This window comes from Equus przewalskii, chromosome 5 (genome assembly GCF_037783145.1).
Source record: "Equus przewalskii isolate Varuska chromosome 5, EquPr2, whole genome shotgun sequence".
NCBI lineage: Eukaryota > Metazoa > Chordata > Mammalia > Perissodactyla > Equidae > Equus > Equus przewalskii.
The window spans coordinates 2,528,508-2,547,075 of NC_091835.1; the positions used below are offsets into that span (position 1 = coordinate 2,528,508).

Consider the following 18,568-nt stretch of genomic DNA (forward strand, 5'->3'; position numbering starts at 1 on the left):
ATTAAATGAGTGAATGACTCTGGGGATTATCAGCTTTTGTATTTGTTGAATTGATATTTCGTGACTCAGAGAATCTTAGGTCACTTTTTAATGAAAATATGTGTCGACTAAAGTTTTCTAATGTTTCCTTTAGATTTTCAATATAGTTTTCTTGCTAGTAAGCCAGGTTAATTTATCTACCTATAGGTGTATACTCTTCCCATTGTTTATATTCATGCAAATCGTACCCAGAAGACTTTACCAAAATGTTCTCTCCATCTGTATTCTCAATATTCTGATAATTCAAATAGCTTCCCACAACAAAAACTAACAACAATATTTTTAAGTGCCACCAATTTCTTTTGACACCACTTTCTACCTCTATCTCTAGTTGTTATTTTGTTGATCTTTGTCTTCCATTTGTTATTTGTTTAGATTCATTCAACATGCAATTGATGTCACAGAAACAAAGTCTTCTTTCAAGCTTCCATTTTGTTGCCATTTTATTGTCTAGTCAAGGATTGTCCTATTACTTATGTCTGTAAACTTAGATATTTCTTTCAGTTCATATTTCATACTATTAGATTTTCTGGTCTTCTGAAATCATGATGTATTTATGGATTTCTTGGATTGCATAGACTTCACATATTTTGTTTCCTAGATTACAGACCCAGTTTCAGAATTGGTTGCCATAATTACACAGCATTTTCTTAAATATTTTAGTGAAGCAATGAAACTCTCATTCCCAAGAAATGTTTACTTTTCTAATCTCATCTTTTTATAATTTTCACATTGAAATAGGATGAGAGAAATCACTAGACCTTTGGAGTTCCTACTGAATAGTGATTTGACTTAATTGAATCTCCTTATCAGAGCAAAGTTTTTTTTTTTTTCAAAAGAAAAGTCAGAATTAGCAGAAACTTTACATTGATATTATCTATTTCAGTAAAATTTGCATGCTTGTTTATTTTGTCTGCATATATTTATTTAATAAATAGATAATGAAAGAATAATTACAGTGATTTTTATCATTCTAGAGCTTTTTATTGACCTGTCTATGTATTAATTTTTTGATCGACTCTTTCATTAAAGTGATCTTTCACAGACTATTTTCTGTGCCTGAGTAATCTCCACCTGTCATTTGAAGGTTTTTGGCTGGTGCACTTTTAGGAGATAAATGTCTGAAAATATTGTCTCATGGGTGTGTGTGCAACCACGTGAATGATGCCTAGACTTTAATAAATAATTCCAATGGCATTCATAACTGACACTTCAAATGGTATTATTTGAGGGAAGATCAAACGGGAATTCTGTTTGTTTTGTCACAAAATTTTGTTATATAACTGAAATGATCACCTAAGAAAGAATTCCTTTTTCAAGATTAACAGCACAGTCTTCTGAAAGGTAAATTCTCCTGTCTGCACTAATATATTTTCACTATAGTGGAATTTATACAATTAGATGAGAGTTTTTAATAATTGCCCAATATTGATATTAGCAGGGCTATCTTGTTGGAGGAGTAGTAGTGCAGAGATACAGAAGTTTGAGTCCTTTTTATCTTTTTACATCATTTTTTTCATTCACACATAACTTAGGGCTTAGGAAATTTCACAGGAAAAATTTCTGCCATGGAATATCTGACCAGGCGGACAGAGAAAAGTGTGAAATTATGGAAACACTGTTTGATCTGGAGATTTCTAACTGGATATGGTCCATAATACAACTCAAGCATTCATACTCATCTGGTGAGTTATATTTATCTCTCAGCTTAAGTTCTAAACTTTGAAAGCCTTTTATTACTTAATTTTTTTAGTCCATTGTAGCTCATTTTGAAATGTGATCACTAATGTCTTTCCCAGTACTAAAATTCTGTGATTCATCATCTTCTTGGATTGGTTATTCCTTTTTTTTCTCTCTCTCACACATGTATGACACAATATTTCCAGACATATATCTCCTAAAAATGCACGATCCAAGCGCTTCAAATGACAGGTGGGATTGCTCAAGTACAGAAAACAGTCTGTTAAAGATCAGTTTAATGAGAGTGTTTATGAGCTAATCCAAAACTAATAATTAGACAGGTCAGTAAAACAACTCTAAAATGATAAAAATCAATGCAATTGCTCTTTCATTCTCTATTTATCAATCAAATATAGGCAAACATAAAATAAACAAGCATGCAAAACTTTCCTGAAATGGATAATATCAACGTACAGTTTCTGCTAATTTCAACTTTTCTTTTGAAAGAAAGAAAAAAAACTTCATTACTCTGATAAGGAGATTCAATTAAGTCAAATCATTCCACAGGTGTTGGAATATCCATGACACCTAAACTGGGAAGGAAACATAACTTCTTAACAATACGTAGGGAATAAAGATGTGTCTGTGATGATTTTTAGGGCAAAAATATAAAATATGCAACAAAATCAGATAAAAAATTCTGGCTTTTTTTAGAGAAAGAATATCAATTATAACATCTGGAAAGTAATCAAACAGGTGACTTCCTTTATTGGATGATTAGCTTTCACTTCCCTTTCATCCCTAAAGTTCTAAATAGACAATTTTCCATTCTCTCTCTTCCCTTCTCCTCTCCCTTTGTCTCTCTCTCACACACACACATACTCCATACCCAGGATATTTTAGGTATGAGCCAATTTAACTCTTTGTATTTCAAACTGCGTAATCAAACAGAAGTAGACACAGAATCTTTCATTCTTTTTCATGAACATGTTGTCTTAGCCCAAATGAAATGACTGCAAAAAGATTCTAAACAAAATATCTACAGATTATATTTGTGGCTCTTTTCTTCCACACTCCTTTCCCCACTTCTTGGTTCTATCTGGTTTTATTTACAAAATAGATTATAGTCCTTCAAAATAACTTTTTGCAAAGTATAATAAAAGTGAAAACTTTTCTATAAATAACTTCATATTTACTATTACTGCCAGTAATAACATCTCCCTAATATACGACATCTCAAGAAAATCAATCATAATAACCAAGCAACACTAAGAAAGTCCTTTATTTAACCATGACTTATGTTCACACACAAATCCTAAGACAGAATTGGGCTCAAGTTTTTCCTTAGATCATCATACTTCTTAGAATCCCTTGCCAAATTTCTTGTAAGTCATTTTGACATTCAAAAGGAGCTAGATCAAAAAGGTTCTGTTTCTGTTTCCAAAACCATCTCTTCTTTTTCTGTCACTGACAGTCTAACAGCACCTATCTCTTCCTGCTCACCTCTATGTTCATGAGTTGGCCTCCATATCTGTGGATACATCAAGTGGCATATTCAACCACATAAAGAGAAAAAAGACTCAAGCCCTCAGACAGAGATTTACTGAGAAGCTGGCCTAACACCAGTGCTAGGGTCTGCACTCTGAAGAACGGGTTTCTAGTTAGAGTTCAATGTAACATGAAAATGGAAACGTGCATAACTGTCAAGGGACAGCAGTTTCCAAAGACTTTGGATTCAGGACAATGTAGGTTCAAATTGCTGTGTGATATTAAACAAATTATTAAGATTCCCTAGCTATCTCCACTATAATAAAAGGCTACTGATTATTTCTTTAAAGAAATATTCTAAGGTCAACATGTAACATTAATGTAAGGACATAGTAGATACGTAATAAATGGCATCTAATGTTATCAGTATTAAAAGTAACAGTTTGAAAAAAGGGGAGGTCACCATACTGGCACATACTGACAACGGTAAATCCTTGAAGAATGAACAGAATTTATAGAGGAAAATGAGGAGGGCATTCCTACCAATTGGTGCACTTAGGAAATTCTAATTATCCATTTCTAATATTACACCATGAGAAAGCACTTAAAAGGTGCTCTGACAGTCACTCAATTTACAGTCCACTACCTGAGTATCACCAAAGTATATTTTAAAGTATTATTCTTTGTTTAACAGCCAGGACATGAAATTAGAAAATGCTTTCAGTCACATTACTTTGTGTGTGTCCATATTTATAGGGGATGTATAAAGAGAAGCAGAAAGTGTTGTCTAAAGAGAAATTGTTTTTAAAAATGCTGACCCTCAAAGTACATGCCTGATAAAGGCAGGTAATTTTCCTCACCCCTTATGTCGCTAGAAAATGTGAGTAGTTCATCTGAGCCTGTAAAATTGGTTTATTTTCTCATTGACACAAAATCATTCAGTTATATTCCTAAGTCTATTATATCATATGCCTTAATATATTAGCTTATGAAGAATGTTTTTTGTTTTTTTCCTGAGGAAGATTTGCCCTGAGCTAACATCTGTGCCAATCTTCCTGTATTTTGTGGTGGGTTGCTGCCACAGCATGGCCACCAACAAATGGTGTAGGTCTACACCCAGGAATGGATCCTGAGCCACCAAAGCAGAGCATGAACTTAACCACTAGGCCACAGGGCTGGCCCAAGAACTTCTCACTTGAGGCAATCAAAGCTCCTGTGAGAAAAATATCTTAGCTAACAACGAGTGAATATACTAATATTCCTCTGTATTTTCTAGGACATATCATGGGTCATCTATAGAAGATTCCCTAAGGTAAGTCCATGAGCCAAAATTCATAGACAGTCTTCTTTTAGTGAAAACATAATCTGAGTGATACAATTTTGAAATGTCACCCTAGAAAATAAAGTATATTCCATTTGCTTCCTTTTCTGTAACTTGGGGCAAATCTCTGAATGTCTCTGAAACTTAATCCATTCTCTTGTTTGTAAGAGTGGGCAAGAATGTCTGTCCTGCCTCTGCCGTGAGGTTTCCATCAGGATGACACACAGTGGATGTGTAAAGGCTCTGAACACTACATAGCACTGTGCAGAGACGACTTCTAATACTAACGCTAATGGATGTGTAAGCCAGAACAAGCAATCGCAATAAAGGGACATGTGATGAAAAAAGTTTGGAGACATGCAAACATAAGGCCTCTAAAAATAGTAACATAACACATGCTCAATAAATATTTATTGCATGAAAGAATGAATGAATGTGAGTAAATGAATCAGCATAAAACATACCTGAATGAAAATATCACAAATATAAGTTTTCTAGTCATCATAATGGATCCTGATAATGAAGTTCAAGTATTGAAAGTTGTCTTTATGTTTGTACTTAAAATAATAAACAGACTATTCATCTTGGAGCTGCGCAGTACAATATTTTAGACAGATATGAGACCTTTTATAACTATTTGGGGAAAGAACATTGAGTGAGCTGATGAGCAAATTCTTATATTCAAACTAAATCCTAAGGTAGGAAAACCAATTTTAAACATACTCATTTGTTAGCAGCCACATTAATAGTAGATTATTATAAACACACTATTTAAAATGAAGACTTTTCAGGTAGCAGGTATTAAAAATCAGTGACATGTTGTGTACATAACCCTAAATGATGGAGCCAATCTTTCAAAACTGAATATTATTCTCTTCTCAGATTACTGAATCATATGTTTTTAATCTCGTTGTTTGAGTTGTGTGTTTGTATTAACTCTTCCTAGAAGGAACATATGCCAATGGCTGAAATTCAGTTCATTTATGCAATCGCAAGTAGTTTTTTGGAGAATGATTTTCAAGTATAACCTCTTTTTCAACACAAATAGAACTATAAACAAGTCTTCCTAATATTGTCCAACTAATTTTGTCAACACACTAAAGAAAGATGTATTCATTAAAATAAGAAAACACAATAACATTTTCATAAAAAATAATCTATTTAATAATGTTAAGATATTTAATTGCTACTAACAAAAGTTAATTAATGCTAATTATAATTCCTAGCATTTATCCTTGCAAATTGTTGTGCCAACAGCAACATCTCATTTAAGTCATGTCAATATAAGGCATGCAGTGCAGTCATTATGTCCACTGTATTCATCTAGAAACAGGATGTAGTATCTGCACTAGTTCATATTCTGATCCTCAGCTTATTCATCTGTAAATCGAGGTTAATTACCTATAACAATAGAGACGGATGCATATAAACATATTTTAAACACATAAAATTTAACCACGGAAAACAATATGTTGGCGAGGATGTTCGTACACGTTAATGCATATTTCCATTGATACAATAGCAGCCATAGGGGTTTTTAGTGGTATTATCACATGATTAAAAGTTCAAAGAAGCAGAAGTCAAGTTGTTTTTTTTTTAAATTTTCATAGAAGTGGAAGAGTTTAGGTCTTTATTTATTTAATTACAGATTTTCATTGTATACAAGAGTAATCCAAAAACCAGAAAAATATGTGTATTTTTAGTACAAAGTTAACAGATACAAACACAGGATTCATCACTGATGAGTTTTGTAAACCCGGTGAGAATGTGGACACTTAAGGCTCTGGAGATGTTTTGAGAACAAGGAGTGAATTTGATGTCTCAATTCTAACTCTTTGGCTTTGATTTCCAACATTCTTGATCACTCAGTTTTCATTTAATCAGTTGCCTGAAAAGAAAACATACTTTCATGGTGATAGTTATAGATAAACGTTGTCCAGTTTGGCCTCAGCCAGAAAAATCTGGATAGATCTGGGATTTGCATAGTTGTCCTCAGGATTGCAGTGATTCTGTTTCTTGCTAAACATAGCCCATTTTTCAGCTTGGTCTTTCTTACTCCCTTTCTCTCTTTCTAATTTTTTTGCATCTGAGTCATGTGTATTGAGCAGAAACGTCCATAACTATGGGGCATTCTGAATACTGCACTCTGAGGGCAGGCAGAGGACTGAGTGCAGACTCTGTAGCCATCAAACTCTGGGAAAGCTCTGTCAATCTTCAAAAGCTGTGATTGCGTGGGGGCTCAGGAAAGTTCAGCATCAGGAAATGAGCGAAGCTGCTAGTGGCTGTCCCGCAATCAGCAGACAGCAGCTCCAGAATTTGTCTGTGGATACCAACACTTCCTTCACCGGCTCAGCAGCGCTCCTGATTTCTTCTTCAGCTTCAAGTTCTGTGTGCTCTGTGACGCCCTGTCACATTAGTAAGAAAAGTACAATCTCGTGACACACCAGGGGTCTGACAGTTGATGCCACTGATTTAATTTCCAAACCCCTTGAATTGAGGAAGTGATTAAGCCAAACTCTTTACAAATACATCCACAACATAACCAACTCACTATTTTAAGGAAAACCAAATTGTCCTACTCAGCTTCACTTTCTTGTAAACCTCCCTGCTTGGCCCTAGTTAGTAGCTCAAAGACAATTATGATTTCGTCCTCCTATATTTTGTGAAAAGAGCCCTGACTTTTACATTTCAGAAGGACAAATTTTCTCATAAATGATGCAATGGAAATTGGACAAAAAGCCTTCTCAGTTGGTTTTAATGAATTACAGAAACTTTGTTTTGTTTTCCATTCTAGGCAGGGGAACTCAGCTGGTTTCAGGGGTGGGCCAGCACTACTTTAAAAGCTGTTGCGATTAAAGCTAAAAGGCCACATGCAGGGATGGCATCAGCAAAATTGTGAAACAGTTTCCCTTTACTTCCCTCAATCTCCCCAATTTGTGCCCCTACTCCCGTTTTCCACCCTTTAAAATCACAGCATCCTCACATTCTATACACTTTCTTTGCAACATTTCCTTTAAGAAGTGACCACTCTTAAGAGCATTCACGTTTATATGAGGCCAAGTAGACTTAACCCAAAAGAATTTATGTCTAAATGTGAAATTTTCTTGCAAAAAGTAAGTGGGTGGGAGAGAGACATTCTAGAATAGGATCATACTGGCATATTTCTACACTCATATTTAGTAGCAGTTTTGAATAGCACCCAAACATAATTAATTTCTACTGTTTAAATGACAAAGGGCTTGATATCTGTCTAAGATTTTCTAAGAGTCACATTTAGAAATGATTCAAGATTGTATCTGGGGCTTAACTTCCTAAGGCAATCAAAGACATAAATTCTGAATATTCATGATATCATGCTTTCTACAATTTGCAAATCTGGGTTATAGACTTTGAAAGACAAGAATGCTGGCTTGATTTAGATGCATTCATCTCTCCTAGAGTCTTCCAAAAGATTACGTCTAATCTTTTATTTCATTTGTACTCATACTTCTGAGGTTTCATTAATGTGTCTAAACATTTTCCTAAGTTCACCTATGTATTTAATGCTCAGGATAATATAGTGTTTAATCAATATCATATCTGAAATAATATGCCATAATTTTAAATCAAATTCTACAATTTCCCCTCCAACAAGTCTGCTCCTTTTCCTCCTATTCTCCCTACCTTAATCTGCATTTCTCTGTCACACAGGATTTTGCAGGCTGTACACTGTACTATCAAGGGATGCCATTCATGTATCCTAGGCTGTGAATATTTCGTGGAAATAACACTAGCTGGGCTTGTACAGAGAACAGCCTGTGTCGTGGCTGTAGGTGCTATTCCTGGATATTATACGCCCAGATTGCCAAACTCAAAAATTTAATTCGTTCGTCATTTCATACAAATCATTTCCCTCTTCATCCCATATCCAATCAATCACTTAATCCTATCAGGTCTACTTCAAAAGTAGCTCCCTGTTTCTCCCTTTCTTATTTCACTACCTTTGTCCAGGCCCCTTCTAACATAATCCTGCAAATGCCTTCTAACAAGTTTGTAATTCACCATCACTTCCTCCCCCATCTAGTCTCTCCTTATTGCTGCTATTTTTCTGGGTGCAATATGAAGTTTCTCGGGCTTCTGGTTAAAAATCACTTTAGTGGCTAGTTGCCTTCTTTAATAAGCAGCTAAAAGAATCCCAATTATTTTTTCAGGAGACGATGTTGCCTTAGTTTGAGTTCTTCCAGAAGCCAACTCTGAATCCAAGATTCAAGCACAAACAAATTCTTGGTGAAGTGATTCCGGGAAAGAAAGATAGAGGAATGGGAAGATGAAAGAGGGATGAGAAAGCAGTCACTCAGAGTGTTTTACAATCAAGTCACTTTTGTTGACTCCTGCTGGGACTCTCTGGGGGCCTTTACAGAATACATACCCAGAGTTACTTAGCACAGTGGGTGAGGGAACTGGGGTATCCATCCACCAAATTTGGTAATTGACTGGGGGCTATTCCTTAAGAGATATTAATTCTCCAGCATTTCTGGCTGCCCCAGCTGTGGACAGAGTAGGCTCCAGGGGGCAAAACCAACTAGCAAGAATTGCAGGAAGAGGCAGTTTGAAATCCAGCCAGCAGCCACAACATTGTAAGTATTGAGAAGGCATGAGAGGAAAAACAGGAGGATATATCCCACAGCATCTGTAATCCTTTCAAATTCAACACAGGCTACCTTTCTAAAGGAATCACTTTTCGCACTCTTTACCAGCCACCAGCTCCTGCCACAGGAAGCTTCCCACTTTTCTCAGACATGATAGATATTTAATGATTGCATGATTACACCCATCTTATTCCTTCTGGCCTCATTCTTTCCTTTAAACTCTTTGATTTTAGGAGCCAGCTGAAATGCTGCTTTTTAGGCCTTCCTTCCCAAGTTTTTAATTCTTTTCCAAGATCTTAGATTATTAAATTATGGCTGTGCACTTTAAGGTGCCAAAAATCTAGGTACAATGCAAATCTTTCGATCAATCATCCAAATAGTTCCAAGTAGGTACATATCTGAGGAATGTGCCTTTTTAAACTTTTTAGACTTCTATCTTTCTATGGCAGTGGCTGTGAGGTTTAAAGGAGTAATATATATTAGACATTAGAAGAGAGCCTGGTACGTGGTAATCATTATACGTGTCTATTATTGTTTGTTTAGTACCCTTAAGAATCACCTGGAAAGCTTGCTAGAAATGCAGATCCCCAGGCTATAATCCCAGAGATTCTGATTCCGTGCTTGGGTTCCAAGAATCCAGATTTGTGAACAATCACACCAAAGGATTCTCTTGTATGGCAGTCCACGGCGAGATGGCTGTATCTCTGGGTACAATGGGACAGTCTCAATTTATACCTATTGTCACGGTGCAATTATTGATAGACTCCTTTTACTTTCAAAAGTGTTTCATTTTAAAAATTAAATGGCCACTCCGTTTACAGATCATATTTTGAGATCCCTAAATTCTTTAGAGAAGATGATAGTTGAATGTCTGTATCACAAACGTTTCAGAGAAGTTATCCTCTGACACTTTATTTTAAATCATGTAGCAGAAAAAACTTAAAGAAGGAAACAGAAGTGATGCTGAAGATTATTGTGGCAATTTCTCTATTCATGAACCTGTTTCCTGCCGCAGCAGTCCCTGGCGAACGATGAACGTGGAGTAGGAATTAAAGAGAGTCTGAAGGAAAAGGAACTTTGCTGTCTTTTGGTATCTCCTTTGAGCCGGAACAAGAAGCATACTGCTAAGTATATTAATATTGCTAAACATCACTTTAGAAAGTAGACTGTAAATCAAGATTCAGATCATTAACAAAATTTTGGAATTTTCGAACGTGTCATTTCATATGCAGTGTTGATGCATGCCTTCTCAGATAAAACCAAGAAGATAATGAGTCATGGCTGGCTTTTCAGTGAGTTACAGCTATTTACAGTAATGTGGTAATTGGAAGTGACACTGTAGATCTGTGTGTTTTATTCTGGGTTGCCATGTTGTGGTTATAGTGCAAAACTGAGAAATGCTAAAAAACATCAAATATATGTGTCAAGTTAATTTCGCACTCCTTTTGCTTCAGGCTGATTAGCACAAATTAAATTTCCCACTAATAGACTCAAGATGTTAGAAAGCAATATGGAAATGCCATATATGGATTTTAGAGACTATGATCTTAAAAATCCAAGCTCTTTGAACAATTTGTTAATGTACAAAAATTCTTTTATTACACACTTACTGAAAGTTTGAAAAGAGGAGATAACTCAATATTGTAAGACAGTGATTCTTTTCTCTAACTTCAGCACTGAAACTGTTTACTTTAATATATTATTGTAGAAATTGGAAAAGAAATCTGTACATATATTCAGTAATGGCATAACTTTAAGAGAACATTTTAGCAAGCTATTTTAATAAGAATTGACAATAGACCAACATATGTTTGAAATCGGCATTAGATGCTACAAAAAAATGCGTAGTTTCATAGCTTTATAGTCAAACAAATATGAACAGAGACCAGCTTACTATGGCATCTTCAGCAATTTTCGTAAATATGTGTTTAAACATGAGTTTTCTACCAGATAGAATATTTTTGATATAGACATAATTTTCAGACAACAGTCTTTAGATGAAATTATATTTTTCTTTATTCAAATAAAATATGGATAGGGAAACAAAGTCTTATTTAGTAGCTATGATGGGGGGATGATACTATTCCTCTTCCTGCAGATTTCCATGTGGAGCTGATCCTTGATGAGTTTAGACATAAGGAAGTAGATGGTCTAGAAAGTGGTTCTTGGACTAAGAGATGCCTGGAAGAAATATGCATGTGAGACTGAAAGCATAATAAGAGAGGAGGGAAGGTCAGTGTGTTTTATTTTTCTCTGGAAAATAAAAGAGTAACAAAGACGAAATGGAGGAAGGATGACTGACATAAACAACAACAAAGCAACCCTCAGAGCAAGAGAGAATAATGAAAGCAAGAGCGAGGATAAAAAAATTACACCTCCACTTGGGCGTTGATAGGAAACCGGGAAAGGACGTTGGGGGATGAGTAATATTGAGTCTGTTCCTTTGATGGCCCTATTTATAACAGTTTAAAAGTTAAATAAATGACAGGGAGAAATAGTGCTCATAAAAAATATTAAGTTGGTCCCTGTTTGTCTATTTGGAAATGCACAATAATGTTAGGGGACTGATTTCTATTCTCAAACCATTTATTTATTCTTTGTGCATTTTTAGATGGGTAATTAAGAAAAATTAGGGATATCAAGATTACTTCTCTAATGAAGGTAGTGAAGGGCTCTTGGGATGTCAGAGAAGCTAGGTAAGTAGCCATTCATTTGTATTATTAAATAATATTTTATTAAATTTAGTAATGCAGCTCAAGGCAAGCTAAACAATATCAAATCAGAGAATTAAAATTGATGAAAAACAATTAAGAAAAAAGCTGCTTATTCATTTTTCAAATATCCTACATGTTGAAATATTAAAAAGATGGGGGCCGGCTCCGTGGCCGAGTGGTTAAGTTCTCGCGCTCTGCTGCGGGCCCAGGGTTCGGATCCTGGGAGCGGACATGGCGCCGCTCATCATGCTAGTTGAGGCAGCGTCCCACATCCCACAACTAGAAGGACCTGCAACTAAGATATATAACTGTGTACAGGGGGGTTTGGGGAGATAAAGCAGGAAAAAAAAGAAAAAAAAAGCTTGGCATCAGTTGTTAGCCCAGGTGCCAATCTTTAGAAAAAAAAATATTAAAAACATAAACTTCGTCTAAGAATTATGTTTAAACACACAATAAAACTATATATCCTTCACAATATGGTTCTTAAAATTTATAAATTAATGATATTTAAAAAATAAATTGTGTCATATTAATTTTGGTCCAGGAAAAGATAAAAATTGTGCATACCAAGGGGTAACATTTACAATGTGAGTATTAGCAGCAGTAATAAAACAGCAACACGGAAGCCACATTAGGTAGTAGTTGAAAATACAGGCTCTAAGGTCACAGAGACTTTAGTTTAGTTTAATATCTCTGCTACTTATTAGCTATTTGATCTTTGATAAATTATTTAACATCTCTGAGCTTGAGTTTACTCATGTGTAAAATGGGGATATTAATGCCAAATGAGGTTGTGAAGATTCTATAATGAAATAATATAAGGAAAGTACTCAAAGCCACAAAAATTATAAAAAGAAATCTCAATAACATAATCAATAACGAATCCTTGTGTATCCTCATCTAACTACAGAAGAAAACAAAGCCCTTTAAACAATTGTAGATTTAATAAAATGCAGGAAAAAAATCTTTTTTCTTGTCTCTTAAAAGCAGTGGGGGTTCTGAGCCAATAAGCTGAGGAGGGCACGCTTCCCACTGGTTGCATCTACAATGAAGACGATTACCCACAGGTTAAAGAGGCTGTTTGTGTCAGCTTACTGATCTCTCTCTCTTCTCACTTTCACAAGCCTCTCCAGACAGACTTCTCTATAGGAAATATCAATTATACATTTCCCCTGTCTTTACCTATATTTGCTTTTATTTTGCTTTCTACTTTATGAGGGCTCAGGACTAAGGCAAAAAATTAACTCTGCTTTCAACTATTAGGATATTATTATGGACAAAATATAAAGAAAAGAAATAAATATCTAGTAAGCAATATGGCTTCATTAGCTGACATTGTGATAGAAGTTTTCTCTATTTTCTTATCCTACAAGGCATAAGAAAGGGGTAATGGTTACAATTGACTGTTAGCTTACTGACAAAATGAAAGCTGTCCTTTAGAGATAATGATGGACGAGGAAATGAAACCAAAGTGATCAGTACAATGTAATTTACTTATATCCTAATTCAGGAAGAAATGTCTGAGCAAGTACAACTATAGGCAAATATTTAGAAGAGTAGATAATGGGAGGATATAAATTTAAAAATACATAAATTGGGTACAGAGATTAATAAATAAAAATATTTTGGGGAAATGCTTTATTTTATCCAAATGCTAACTTTTTGACCAACATAGTTAAGATGTTAGAAACATTTCACAAATATGACTGAAATTATATGAACATAACTTGGAAAAGATCCATTGATTTTTCTTTCGTTTGATTGTAAGAAATAGACGTGAATCTGACGCAGAAATGCTCAGCCGAAGGGACAATTTTACTTGAATAAAGTGAATTTCTGCCTTTTTCAAAATTCATTTTTGTGCTCAAGTTTTTAGGAAATAACTCCTTAAAAACTAGATTATTTTACATGTTTTCCTATGTAATAATTTCCCAGAATAGAAAAATATCTTAGATGTAGCTTAGACAAAGTTGTTTTCTAAATGTTAATTCAGATGATACTAATTTGATAACAGACAATATAAATTAGTTCAATTGCCCTCTTTAAGAAACTCTCCTAAAAGAGTGATCTTTCTAAAATTCAAAGCTGACTATGTTAATCCTTTGTTTAAAACCATGAATGGCTCCCCTGTTCCTACAGAATAAAGTCCATGCTTCTTAGCATAATCTGATTCTACCTGTGTAAAGATCCTTATCTGATTCCACTGTCCCCACTCAACCCCCACTTAATGTGCACCAGCGTCAAGAAGCTTGTCGTTGGTGCACACAGTATGCTACTTTACAAGGCCATGGCTTTGTGTCTGTTAGTCCTTCTCTCTGAGTTGTCTCCTCCCAACTAGCCTCATCCACCTTAAAAAAACCATTCTTTAGGACCCAGCTCAAAGCCTTTTCTGATGTCCTCAGATGGGAAAATCTTCTCTCCCTGCTTTATAGCAATGTCATAGCATAAATACTCATAGCCCATATGACATTGTGTTGTCTCTATTTGTGTATTTGGCAGTCTCCTCTATTCTACCATAAACTCTTGGAGAGCAGAGAATATGTCACTGCACTTTCCCCTCACTAGAATGTGAGCTACCTGAGGGCAAAAGCGTTGTTTTGTTGACTGTTGTATCTTCAGAACCTAACAGTTCCTGGCATGTAGAATGTGCTCAGTAAATACTGCAATGGACAAGTAAATGAATGATTTCACCTTGTCCTCATTTCACAGCAGAAAACCTGACCCAAACAGGCATATAATAAAACGTTGCCAAATTGAACTGATCCTAAAAAGAAGTTTGATTATTATTATGCTTTTGGTTCCTTAATGATTGTACATATGTACCTTATCTGAGGCACATATGAGAAAACATTATATGGATGTATTCCCAATTCTTCACTTATTACTTAAGTAAAATTTCCATATATTGTATATCAACAATTAATCATATACTAAATCTTCATATCATTCACAAATCAGATGAAACTAATATGAGATGAGTCCCCAGTATCAACCTCATCACTATCTACTTGAGGCACATGTTGAGAAGAAAGTTAGCCTAGAGGCCCCAATGGCTCCTTTTCAAAGCCTTCTCCTGGACTGTGAGAATGTCCCCAGTCACAATCTCATTTAAAAAAAAGAAAACCTACTAAATCCTACTTCAGTTTCTTGTCTAGTTGTGGACAACATGAAAGCTGCAGTTGTCCCTGATGAGACAGTACAGAGTCCATTTTTAATCTCACTTTATTTTGGGAGCATATGCTAGCAAACCTTATGTACACAGCATTAAACCAGACCCTGTGGACTCTAGAGAAACAGTATAAATCATGAATAAATGAATTTTCTTACATTATGCTTATATGCAACAAAACTTTAGATCCCTTTTAAAAGTAGGAGCTACTACCCCTTGATTGAAGGTTATAATTCTCTAAAAGTCTTGGGATAAAGGACAAAGCAATTCCTATTGTGCTTCTAAACTACCCTGAGTTGAAAAATACATACTAGAGAAAGTAAAGACGAAGCTAGATTATAGCTATGTGGCAAAAATGATCAAGGACACTCGGGGGCTATTTCCAGGCAGAGGAAATAGGGGCTACAGCAGAGAAACTTACTCAACTACCGAATTTCTTTTCATTTTCACTAGCAATCAGCTATTAATCAGAGTCAGTCCTGAGTGGTTTGGTTGTATGTCTTTTGTCATTGTTTTAGGTTTGGTTTTGTTTTCAGTAAAAGGCTCCATTTCATTTGGGGAAAGATTAACAAAATGCAGAGGTGGAGGTTGGCACCCAGCTTGAACAGTTTCTGTCTTGAGGTTCCCAAGTCCTGAGAACAATGTGGAGCCCCACTACTTCAGAGAATGAACGCATCTGGGAGGTGAGAATGAAGGTATCTGGGAGGTGAGAATGAAGGTATCTGGGAGGTGAGAATGAAGGTATCTGGGAGGTGAGAATGAAGGTATCCAGGACACTGTCGATGTGAAAGGAGGCTTGTCCTAAGGAAGGCAGTAAATGGATGAGAGTCAGCACTGAAAGGTAACTACAGCCTCTCAAAACACCACCGAGACTTTCATTTTAACAACTTGTATAAATGCGTTGGAAATGTGTTCTAAATTGTAGAAAAGCACTCAGTTAATGCAAAATAAAGATGTAAACACAGTCATGCGTCACGTAACATTTAGGTCAATGATGGACTGCATGTACAACAGTGGCGCCTTAAGATTAGTGCCATACAGCCGAGGTGTGTAGCACAAACACATCTAGGTTTGTGTAAGTACACTCTATGATATTTACACAATGACAAGATCACCTAACGATACATTTCACAGAATGTGTCCCCCTTGTTAAGGGATGCATGACCGTAATTCCATTGTTACTAATGTTAAGATTTTGTGTGTCCCTTTTGTCCCACTAGAGTTAAAGTGGACACATTGGGTTTTCTTTTGACAAAGAATGCAGAGACATGTTACAGGCTTAATGTCTGGATAAAAATTAGTGTTCACTTGGTGACAACCGTCTTTGTATTTTGAGATAAACTTCTTTCATGCAGATTGATTCGTGGGAATTGTAAACTTTTCCAAGGGAACATGGTAAATCTCACAGAACTGAGATAACCATTTGAAATTTTAATCTGGATTAAAAAACCTAGCCCAAGGAGAGGGGATCCAAGATGGCGCTGTGAGTAGTCCTCTTTGTCTCTCCCCCTTCGAGTCTACAATTATTTGGATACTTATCGCTTAACAAAGGATATCCAGACAGCATCTCAGGACGTCTGAGAGACCCACGCAACTATACATTGGAAGGCGGACAGACTTTCCTCCGGGAGGATGTGGAAATAGGTGAAAACTCTCCGACCCCGACCGAACAGCCTAGTACCCACAAGCGGCTTTCTTCCAACGGACGCCCACAGAAGATCAACACACATCTAGGGCAGGAGCGAGCACACAACAGAGGAGCGACGGTGGAAACAGGTGACCAGAACCCTACCTAAACCCCCCACAATTACTCCTAAACGCAGAGGGAAACTTTGGAGTTGCACACCTGGGCCCGCAGGGAGAGTCTCTCCCCGCCATTGGCGGGGAGATCCCACCTGGTGTTCGCAGCACCCGGAGGGTCCCAGAGAGAGTCGCTGAGGGTACGGAGGTCTCCCGGCTGCCACTGCCAGCACAGTGGGGCTAGGGATTGCCGGAGATCTCCGAGCGGACTGGGGCTGGGTGAAGCTCCAAAGGCCGACTCCACGCCCCAGAGGGGAAGCTCCGGAGTTCCGCCCAGGCAGCAGACAAAACTCTCTGTCTGCCATTAGCAGAGGGGCCACGCCCAGCATTCACGGCTCCGGGAAAGTCCCAGAGAGAATCCCAGAGGGCGGGGCGACCCCCAGCTGCCGTTGCCCGCCCTGTGGGACTAGGGATTGCCAGAGATCTCGGAGAGGACTGGGGCTGGGGGAAGTTCCAGAGGCCGGCTCTGCACCCCGGAGGGGAAGCTCCAGAGTTCTGCCCGGGCAGCAGACAGAACTCTCTGTCTGCCTTTAGCGGAGGGGCAACGCCCAGCATTCAACTCCGGGAAAGTCCAGGAGAGAATCCCAGAGGGCGAAGTGACCTCCAGCTGCCATTGCCCGCCCCGTGGGGCTAGGTATTGCCGGAGATCTTGGAGAGGACTGGGGCTGGGTGAAGCTCCAGAGGCCCGCTCTGCGCCCCAGAGGGGAAGATCCAGAGTTCTGCCCAGGCAGCAGACAAAACTCTCTGTCTGCTATTAGCAGAGGGGCTACGCCCAGCATCCACAATACCGGGAGGGTCCCGGAGAGGAGAATATTAGGCAGGGTAGCAGCTGACCAACTACCACTGAAATCAGGATCTCCGGCTATCCCCCCAAGACAGGGCAAAGGGCTCCCCGAGTTCCTGGGGAACAGGACTGGGGCTGGGGGGAGTTCCAGCGACTCCGCTCCGTAGCCTAGGGGGAAACCCTACAGGCTCACAGCAGCCTCAGGGAAAGCCTCTACACAGCACTAGTAGAAAGCACCCAGCCAGCAGCCACAAGGCTGGAAGACCCTGGGACAAAAGCAGCATAGTTAGGTGAACTAACCACAGACTGTAGAAGATGCCAATAGCTCTCCTGCAACCCATAGTGGATAAGTGAGATTTTGTGGGTGCCGACAGCAACGGAGCGACAAATATAAGTGATCCCACCCCTGGCCACTGGAAAAGCCCATAACACCGTTGCAGACCCCAAGGAGGGAGCACGTCTAGGTGGGCTGCAACAGTAGGCACCAGCAGCCTGAAGCCCCCCTGTGACGGCCCCCATGGCAGAGGAGGGAATCCAAAGGACCAGTGTGACTACGAGGAGGGGCCCAGGCCCAGTTAGCAACTGCGGACAGGGTTCCTGATTGGTGCAGTATAAACAGCTGCTCCCCCACTGCAGCAGCTGAAACAAGTGAAAGGAGCAACTAAACTCTATCTCCATGAGGAGGCACAAATCAACAACATCAAGCAATATGAAAAAATACATTAAATCTCCAGAACAGAAAGAAAATAACAAATACACAGAAAACAATCCCAAAGAAAATGAGATATATAACCTAAATGATGATGACTTCAAAACAGCCATCATTAAAATACTCAATGAGTTAAGAGAGAATTCTGAGCGACAACTCAACGAGTTCAGGAGCTATGTCACAAAAGAGTTTGATACGATAAAGAAGAACCAAACAGAAATATTGGAAATGAAGAA

The 18,568-nt window shown here is 37.7% G+C and overlaps 1 protein-coding gene across 6 annotated transcripts in view; it reads right to left on the reverse strand.

Moving 5' to 3' along the window:
- ERBB4 (erb-b2 receptor tyrosine kinase 4) overlaps positions 1-18,568 on the reverse strand; it is a 1,105,575-nt gene that overhangs the window by 588,455 nt on the left and 498,552 nt on the right. The window lies entirely within an intron of this gene.